At 40.2% G+C, this 10708-nt stretch overlaps 1 non-coding gene across 1 annotated transcript; it reads left to right on the top strand.

Annotated features, from left to right (window-relative positions):
* The first annotated feature begins 9698 nt into the window (after nt 1–9698).
* Nucleotides 9699–9774, top strand: trnae-uuc (transfer RNA glutamic acid (anticodon UUC)). Its single transcript has one exon. It is a non-coding gene; the product is annotated as a tRNA-Glu (tRNA).
* Nucleotides 9775–10708: the final 934 nt, after the last annotated feature.

Below are 10708 nucleotides of genomic sequence, written 5' to 3' on the forward strand. Positions count from 1 at the left end.
AGGGGAATAATAATCATAACGATAGTCAAAAGTTACATCTGAGGTAGAAATTATATTTATGGAAAGGTGAAGAAGAAAATAAAATGTCTGAACTTAAGCAGGAATATTATATATTTTTTTGAAATGCAAGAGAACTGCCATAATGTATTATTCCAGCCTAGTTGCAATTTAGATTCTGGCCACTGGATGGCAGCCGTGTATGTGCAACGTTTGAGACTGATCAAATGAACCATTGGATTTCTGTTCAAAATTTTGTATCAAGACTGCCCAAATGTGCCTAATTTGTTTATTAATTAATTTTCATGTTCAAAACTGTGCACTCTCCTCAAATAATACCATGGTATTATTTCACTGTAATAGCTACTGTAAATTGGACAGTGCAGTTAGATAAACAAGAATGTAAGGTTTCTGCCAACATCAGATATGTCTATGTCCTGGGAAATGTTACTTGTTACTTACAACCTCATGCTAATCACATTAGCCTACGTTAGCTCAACCGTCCCATGGAAGGGACACCAATCCCAAAGAAGATTTATTTTTAAAAGAGACAACTACAGTTTAAACTCAAATATAGCATACTATTTAATGGAAACTAAACCTGATAAACATCTCACAAAACGAATACATAACAAACCAGTTCATTTTTAATCATAAAGATTCAAATACATTAAATAGGAAACAATGCGATTAATGACAATTTTAAAATCTATGAATATCTATATTAATCAGAATTACTCAACAGTGGGAATGACCCTACAACCTTCTTAGACTCGACTCTCCTGAAGCAGCTATCAGCAGACAAAAAGTAATCACCAAAAATACATCTTAGACACTTAAAACATTCACGCGGAGAAAAGCACCAGGTATGGCCATAGTAGCACCCTCATTTACAAAAATGACAACAAACGTCACTCAATCCAGTGCTTTCTAGATCCATGTATCAAACCGTTAATTTAGTTACATTTAAACCAAGAAAATTTGGAGAGTCCCCTGCTGATTACAGACCCACAAGTTTAATAAATTGCAATAAAATCATAACAAGGCTCATAAGCAACAGAATGGCAGAAGTCTTACCAGACTTGATACATATCAAACAGGGTTTATTAAAAAATAGACATTTACAAAAGAAATAGAAGAACATGTTTCAGTTTAAGACAATATCCTAAAAATTATTTTAAAAAATGTGTTTATCATTAAAAGCTGGAGATGCTGAAAAGGCTTTTGACTGTTTTGAATGGCTTTTTCTATTCAAATCTTTTGGAACCTTTCAAATTTATCTAAATTTTTTTTTTTTTAAATCTGAATAAAAACAAACGTTTAACAACTTTCTAAGTCTGAGGGTGGTTTTAACCTTCAAGACTTGGAATTGTATCAACTAACCACCTAAGTCTTTTATTGAAGACATATTGTTAAAATGCAATAAAGAGGAACAATGGGTAAGTACTGACTATGCGCATACTCACACCCAGAATCTTTTCACGTATCTATTGTCAAAGGATAAAAAAAAAAATTAATAACTACGTAGTTTATAATATTATGAAAATGAAACATTTGACAAGAACCAATATAACTCCCCCCCCCCAAAAAAAAATCCTTGGATAGCTCTTCAGAATGCACCGATAAATTGGTCCACTATCAGTGTCAATCCTTGGATAGCTTTTTATCTTTCGGTCCACTATCAGGTATGAAGGTAAGGCCCAGATGCAGACAACGTTGAATTAACAATGGTTTAATAATCCAACAGGGGCAGGCAATAGACAGGTCAAGGCAGGCAGAGGTCAATAATCCAGAGGTGGGGCAAAGGTACAGGTCGGCAGGCGGGCTCAGTCTGGACAGGCAAGGGTCAAAACCAGGAGTGTGAGGAAAAAGAGAAATTGGGAAACGCAGGAGCTGAGACACAAAAACTCCGGTTGACTTGACGAACAAGGCGAACTGGCAACAGACCAACGGAGAACAGAGGTTTCAATACACAGGGGATAATGGGGAAGATGGACGATAACTGGAGGGGGGGGGGGGTGGAGACAGATAAAATCAAATGTTATTGGTCACATACACATGGTTAGCAGATGTTAATGTGAGTGTAGCGAAATGCTCGTGCTTCTAGTTCCGACCGTGCAGTAATATCTAACAAGTAATCTAACAATTTCACAACAACTACCTTATACACACAAGTGTAAAGGAATGAATAAGAATATGTACATATAAATACATGGATGAACGATGGACGAACGGCATAGGCAAGATGCAGTAGATGGTATAGAGTACAGTATATACATATGAGATGAGTAATGTAGGGTATGTAAACATTATATAAAGTGGCGTTGTTTATAATAATGTTAATTATTAAAGTGGCTAGAGATTTGTGGCTAGAGATTTGAGTATGTTGGCAGCAGCCACTCAATGATGGCCTTGAGATTGAAGCTGTTTATCAGTCTCTCGGTTCCAGCTTTGATACACCTGTACTGACCTCGCCTTCTGGATGGATGCGGGGTGAACAGGCAGTGGCTTGGGTGGTTGTTGTCCTTGATGATCTTTTTGGCCTTCCTGTGACATCGGGTGGTGTAGATGTCCTGGAGGGCAGGTAGTTTACCCCTGGTGATGCGTTGTGCAGACCTCACTACCCTCTGGAGAGCCTTATGGTTGTGGGCGGAGCAGTTGCCGTACCAGGCAGTGATACAGCCCGACAGGATGCTCTCGATTGTGCATCTGTAAAAGTTTGTGACTGTTTTAGGTGACGACAAATTTCTTCACCACTCTGTCTGTGTGGGTGGACCATTTCTGTTTGTCCGTGATGTGTACGCCGAGGAACTTAAATCTTTCCACCTTCTCCACTACTGTCCCGTTGATGTGGATGGGGGGGGGGTGCTCCCTCTGCTGTTTCCTGAAGTCCACGATCATCTCTTTTGTTTTGTTGACAATCACAAAGACAGGTGAAACAGATCAGGGTGTTACAGTCCACATGGAAAACTTAAGGAACAGGAACCATAAATGACTTGGATAAATAGGAAATACATGGATTTCCATTCCATAATTGGACTGATCGATGTAAATATTTTCAAATGACTTCAACAAAAGTTTCATATCACAACATTTTCATTTTAAATATTTTTAGACATCAGAGCAATCTTGATGAAATCCAATTTGAATCAGAGAAAGATATTCATATGATAGGTAAAATATTCAAAAACCTTGCAGAGAGCCTCTCCAACTGAAAAATCTAAACTTTTGGAAGTGATATTTTAAAATAACTGATATTGGCACAAAATGGAAGGACTGTTGGAACAGAACTAACAGAATTACAGGTAATGAAAATGTACGCTTAATCCATTATAAACAAATGTATAGAATTGTTTTACCCTAAATTCACATTCTTAAGAGTGTTAAGTGTAAAATGAACAATGACTCAATAATCCATGCCTTATGGGAATGCTATATAGTACAAAAGTTATGGGCGGAATTAGGAGTTTGGTTGTCAGAATTATTGCAATGTAAATATAATTTGAATCTGTCTGCACATTTCAAGACATGTCGAATGAGGGGGGCAGTGACATACCAGATGGTTTGGAAGATACAGTTCTAGTCAATTATCTTGAATTTTTTTTTTTTAAACTGTCTATCAAACCGCCATTGTTAAGACAATGGAAAACTCAAATGATTCATTATCTAAATATTGAAAGAGCGTGGGCAACAGAGGAACAGGAGTGATGTTGTTTGTCTCTGCGATAGGGGTGAGAACAGGTGGGTCTGGGCAGGAGTGATGTTGTGGATATTTGTGTGCATCCCAAGTGGCATCTCGAGTGGCGCAGTGGCCTAAGGCACTGCATCTCATTGCAAAAGGCATCACTACAGTCCCTGGTTCGATTCCAGGCTGTACCACATCCGGCTGTGATTGGGAGTCCCATAGGGCGGTGCACAATTTGGCCCAGCGTCGTTGGGTTTGGCCGGGGGTAGGCGGTCATTGTGAATAAGAATTTGTTCTTAACTGACTTGCCTAGTTAAATAAAGTTATATTGTCTTTTGTATGTTTATGTTTTGTACTGCTAAAAGAAGAAACAACGTCTTTCTGTGGGAATTTCAGTACTTCGGCATAATGTTTTCTGCAGGTTTCCTCATGGTTCAATTTAAATCATTTTCTCAGAACATTAAGAAAACATTCCATAAAAAAAAACACAATAAAAACATAAGCAACATTCTAATAATGTTATTTAAAAATATACATTCTGTTCTGTTATTTTAACAGTATACATTCTGTTCTCAGCATTATAAAAATAAAACGCTCAAATGCCCACTGATTGGCCAAACCTGATCGTAATGAGTGCTTGTTTTCTTTAAAACGAGGTCTGTTTGAATAGACTATAATGAACAGCTTTGGTATGAGTTATAAAAACATGTCGTGCCAGGTCCATCCTGGTGTTGCAGTGCACTAATTCCATGGATAGGGAACAGAAAATAATAGGTTTGAATCTCACTGACGCTGTTCACAATAGTAAGTACATGTTTGCGTGATTAATGCCTAAGCAAATTCATTTCCATGTGTCCTATCTGTGCTTGGAGTTCAAAACAGTTAAGCTCCTAGCAGTGATATTAAAAGCATTATTGAAACATCTACTCCTAACATTATTAAATAAACTTTAAATAACCTATAATTTCTGTACTCAAAACATTAATACAAACCTCCCAGGAAAGCTTTCAGGGAACCATAGTAAAACGTTCTCAGATCCTCCCTGGAACCATAGTAAAACACTCAGAACCTCCCTGGAACCATTGTAAAACGTTCTCAGAACCTCCCTGGAACCATAGTAAAACGTTCTCAGAACCTCCCTGGAACCACAGTAAAACGTTCTCAGAACCTCCCTGGAACCACAGTAAAACGTTCTCAGAACCTCCCTGCAACCTACACATTCCTAGAATAGGTGAAATTTTCACATCCATTCACAGAATGTTTATTAACATTCCATTTTACCGGTCAGGAAACTAATGGCTTCGTTCCCAGAACCAATTGGAAACCAAAAAACGTACGTTCCCACAACTTCCAAGGAACCAAATGTGCTAGCTGGGATGTAGTTCTCCCTGCACGAGAAACACACACACACACAAGACACACACACAAGACACACACACAAGACACACACACACAAGACACACACACACAGACACACACACAAGACACACACACACACAAACGACACACACACACAAGACACACACACACACACAAAGACACACAAAGACACACACAAAGACACACACACAAACACACACACACACAAGACACACACAAACAAGACAACAAGACACACACAAGACATTGGCATATGCACATAAACATTCGTAATTCAGTATATCACACCATAGCAAGGGCTCAAATGCAACGATACAGAGAAAGGGATATCATTTTTTTTTTTGGGGGGGGGACTGAATCATATTTTCCCTAAAACATGTTTACTGTGGGTCAATATATTTCAGTCTTCTGTGATGTATATAAAGTGTAATATTGAAAAATGTTAACTCTATATATGAAATGCTACTGGTGTCTTTAAGCCCATAACCATGTGTGTGAGGTGTATACTTTTGTTTCAAAGTAGATTTGTTTTAAGACTACCAAGAAACGGATTTAGCCCACTGCAGTAAAAGATTAACACACACACACTCACACAGCCAATCCTCACTGTGTTTTTACTCTCTCTCTGTCTCTTTCTTCCAGTCCACTGGCTCAAAAGCCCCTATGGCTAAACCTGTTCTCACTCTCCTCATTCCAGCATCAACAAGACAGTCTGCTACCTACTGCCTCGCTCTCCTCACTCCAGCATCAACAAGACAGTCTGCTACCTACTGCCTCGCTCTCCTCACTCAAGCATCAACAAGACAGTCTGCTACCTACTGCCTCGCTCTCCTCACTCCAGCATCAACAAGACAGTCTGCTACCTACTGCCTCGCTCTCCTCACTCCAGCATCAACAAGACAGTCTGCTACCCACTGCCTCGCTCTCCTCACTCCAGCATCAACAAGACAGTCTGCTACCTAATGCCTCTCTCGCTCTTTCGTAAAAGAAAAACGAAATATGAAATGCTACTCAGTCTACCTACAACCTCTCACTCTCTGAGGTAAAGATAAACGATCATATGCCACTCAGACAGTTTATAGATCCTCAGAGCATTTGTTCCAATGGTGAGTGAATTCCCTGCCCTTTTACGCTACGAGTGCTTTGTGAAATTACTTTCTAATGAAGTTCTCTAAAGGGAATAGGTCAATCTGTTTCTTAACGCTCCAGAGATTAACTGAACGCTGCGGTCTTGTTTTTTTATCCAGGGGCTTTAGGGAATCCTGAACAGACAGCTACATTAAAAAAGGATAGTGAGACATTTTAAAAAACACTTCTCATCAAACAGAGATCTTCTCAGTTAGGGTATAAACATGGACAGTGGTTGTCCTCTTCAACAGAATGTTGAATCTCCTCAGCTAGGGTATTAACAGTGGTTGTCTGTGTAGAGTAGGCCTTTGATTTCCTTCTTGCCCGCAACAGAAAATGTCATAACATTGATGTCTCCTGGGGTGTATTCATTAGTTAGATTCCATTACAAAATGTTTCGTCGGTTTTCAAAATGTTTTGCAATGGAACCTGTTTACTCCAAACGAAAAACGTTTTGCGATGAAAATAAAATGTTCTATTGGACAAATGAAGGTAGGTCCCTCCCTGTTTCGTTCCGTTTGCGACGTTTGCTTTCGTTTCCTTCTTTTGGTAGATCGTATTGACCTGAACACATTTTGTTGTATAATTTACTTACTTACTTACTGACTTTATTGTCCCCATGGGGAAATGTTGTTGCAGTGTCATGTACACATTTAAAGTGGAGTTTAAATACAAAACAAAATTGTCAATTAAACTTTCATAACAGTTACACACCAATAAAACTGAAGAAAAAAAACAAGACTAGCCTGCTGGCCTTACTGAGTCGATGGGAACATTAGCCCAAGCTATTTTGGAGAGATATCACACCTGGCACAAATGATTGACAGTTAGCGTATCAGTAGTAATTATCCTGTTGTAGGTTAGGTTGAATAATCTATGTGCACTGGATTTAGACATGGGAAAAGCATAGAAAGGTCCTGTCTATGAGGGGCAAGAATGATTCCGTAAGTTTGGTTGGACAGGAGCCATCTGACTGGGGTTGGAACATGTTTAGCAAAAATGAATAGAACCCACCTGTCTGGGTTACGATGAGTTCGAGATATGATGAGTTATTTACTATCCAACTGTTTATATTTTAACGGGATGCGAGGAGATGTGGAGTGAGGATCGTATCACAACAAGGTAGATCAGAGCTCGACAGCCAGCCTGGCCCAGCCTGGGTCATCCAGCTGAGACATTCACCTCGTGTATACTGTAGATAAAACACTGACTCTTTGTCACTATGCTGTTCAGCCTGGGTCATCCTACTGAGACATTGACCTCATGTACTGTAGATAAAACACTGACTCTGTGTCACTATACTGAACAGCTGAAACATCCAGTTGGGTGATTAGATCTAGATTGGGCTTTCATCATGTCTGTCTGTATCTTGAGTAGAGTGGCAAGTGAGGTTGCTGAGGCAGACACGTAGACAACATTCCGATATGCCTTAGCTAACCCTTTTGTTCCACTTCCCACACATGCGGTGACCTCACCTGGTTTAAATGGTGTCTCTAGAGACAATCATCACTCAATGCCTAGGTTTACATCCACTGTTTTCACATCCTACCCATACCCTTGTCTGTACATTATGCCTTGAATCTATTCTTCCGCGCCCAGAAATCTGCTCCTTTTAATCTCTGTTCTGAACGTACTTGACGACAAGTTCTTATAGACTCCTCTGGTGATGTAGAGGTTAATCCAGGCCCTGCAGTGCCTAGCTCCACTCCCACTCCCCAGGCACTCTCATTTGTTGACTTCTGTAACCGTAAAAGCCTTGGTTTCATGCATGTTAACATTAGAAGCCTCCTCCCTAAGTTTGTTTTATTCACTGCTTTAGCACACTCTGCCAAACCGGATGTCCCAGCCGTGTCTGAATCGTGGCTTAGGAAGGCTACCAAAACCCCTGAAATTTCCATCCCTAACTATAACATTTTCCGACAAGATAGAACTGCCAAAGAGGGCGGAGTTGCAATCTACTGCAGAGATAGCCTGCAGAGTTCTGTCATACTATCCAGGTCTGTGCCCAAACAGTTCGAGCTTCTACTTTTAAAAATCCACCTTTCCAGAAACAAGTCTCTCACCGTTGCCGCATGCTATAGACCACCTTCTGCCCCCACTATGCCCCAAACACCATATGTGAATTGATTGCCCCACATCTATCTTCAGAGCTCGTGCTGTTAGGTGACCTAAACTGGGACATGATTAACACCCCGGCCATCCTACAATCTAAGCTTGATGCCCTCAATCTCACACAAATTATCAATGAACCTACCAGGTACAACTCCAAATCCATAAACACAGGCACCCTCATAGATATCATCCTAACCAACCTACCCTCCAAATACACCTCTGCTGTCTTCAACCAGTATCTCAGCGATCACTGCCTCATTGCCTGCATATGTAATGGGTCTGTGGTCAAACGACCACCCCTCATCACTGTCAAACGTTCCATAAAACACTTCAGCCAGCAGGCCTTTCTAATCCACCTGGCCCGGGTATCCTGGAAGGATATTGACCTTATCCCGTCAGTAGAGGATGCCTGGTTATTCTTTAAAAGTGCTTTCCTCGTCATCTTAAATAAGCATTGAGCATTCTGCGCTGTACTCTTGCAGTAATCTTTGCAGGACGGCCACTCCTAGGGAGAGTAGCAACAGTGCTGAACTTTACCCATTTATAGACAATTTGTCTTACCGTGGACTGATAAACATCAAGGCTTTTAGAGATGCTTTTGTAACCCTTTCCAGCTTTATGCAAGTCAAGTCAACAATTCTTAATCTTAGGTCTTCTGAGATCTCTTTTGTTCGAGGCATGGGTCACATCAGGCAATGCTTCTTGTGAGTAGCAAACTAACATTTTGTGAGTGTTTTTTTTATAGGGCAAGGCAGCTCCGACCAACATCTCCAATCTCGTCTCATTGATTGGACTCCAGGTTAGCTGACTCCAATTAGCTTTTGGAGAAGTCATTAGTCTAGGGGTTCACATACTTTTTCCAACCTACACTGTGAATGTTTAAATGATGTATTCAAAATAGACAAGAAAAATACAATAATGTCTGTTATTAGTTTAAGCACACTATGTTTGTCTATTGATGTGAATTAGATGAAGATCAGATCAAATTTTTATGACCAATTTATGCAGAAATCCAGATAATTCCAAAAGGTTGACATACTTTTTCTTGCCATTGTACATTACATTCTCTGGCGGCAACAGCTCTGGTGGACATTCCTGCAGTCAGCATGCCAAGTACATGCTCCGTCCAAATTTGATATATCTGTGGCATTGTGTTGTGTAACAAAACTGCACATTTTAGAGTAGTCTTTTATTGTCCCCAGCACAAGGTGCACCTGTGTAATGATCATCCTGTTTAATCAGCTTCTTCATATGCCACTCCTGTCAGGTGGATGGGTTATCTTGGCAAAGGAGAAATACTACCTAACAGGGAGATAAACAAATTTATGCACAAAATTTGAGAGAAATAAGCTTTTTTTGTGTTTATGGAACATTTCTGGGATTTTGTTTATTTTGTGGTCCCGTGTGGCTCAGTTGGTAGAGCATGGTGTTTTCAACGCCAGGGTTGTGGGTTCGATTCCCACGGGGGACCAGTACGGAGAAAAAAATGTATGAAATGTATACATTCACACTACTGTAAGTCGCTCTGGAGAAGAGCGTCTGCTAAATGACTAAAATGCAGCTTATGAAACATGGAACCAACACATGTTACCTTTATATGTTTGTTCGGTATATAACGGGTTGTAGTTATGTATAGTAACCCTAGGTGTAAAATAGTAAATAATGGCTACATCTCAAACTGTCAAGAGGAATAAATCAGGCTTGTTCACTATCTGACACTTCTGTTCTAATGCCGTTAAGGATGTCCTCTCACCCTCTCACATCTCAAACCCGTGCCCTATGGCTAATGCTAGTGCATGTGATTAAGTGTCTCTCTTTTTCATCACCCATTCCCCAAGAATTCACTGCCCTCTCCTGCTCTAATTCACCCATGCTGTCTTCTTCACACTCCTCCTCTCTTCCTCAAGATGGGCGACAGGTAGCCTAGTGGTTAGAGCGTTGGGTCAGTAACTGAAGGACCGCTTCGTTTGAATCCTTAAGCCGACAAGGTTGTGAGCGAGGCACTTACTTCCCAGCTAACAATTATTGAGAGACAAACGTTAGAGTCCAGTTTTCCTGTAGTTACGGGAACATTTTATGTATGTTAGCAAAAAACATCCTACCCTATTTAGCATGTTTTGGAGTTAGAGGTAGGAGAACTTTCTCTTGATGTCAAACAGAACTTACCCACCACGTTGTTACCACGTTCTCAGAATATACAACAGTAATGTTCCAAAGAGTCTGTCATCAACTTCTGTTGCCAAACGTTCTGGAAATCGACTAATGAATACACCCCCTAGCTTTCTGTATGATAAAAGCAACAATCCATAACGTTTACATAATGTGACGAAGATGCACACTCTCGTCCTTTTAGAAACACAACTAATGCATTCCCCCGAATTGTCTGTATGCCTAGGGATCTCCCGC

The sequence above is a fragment of the Salmo salar genome, chromosome ssa15 (genome assembly GCF_905237065.1).
Source record: "Salmo salar chromosome ssa15, Ssal_v3.1, whole genome shotgun sequence".
NCBI classification, from domain to species: Eukaryota; Metazoa; Chordata; class Actinopteri; order Salmoniformes; family Salmonidae; genus Salmo; species Salmo salar.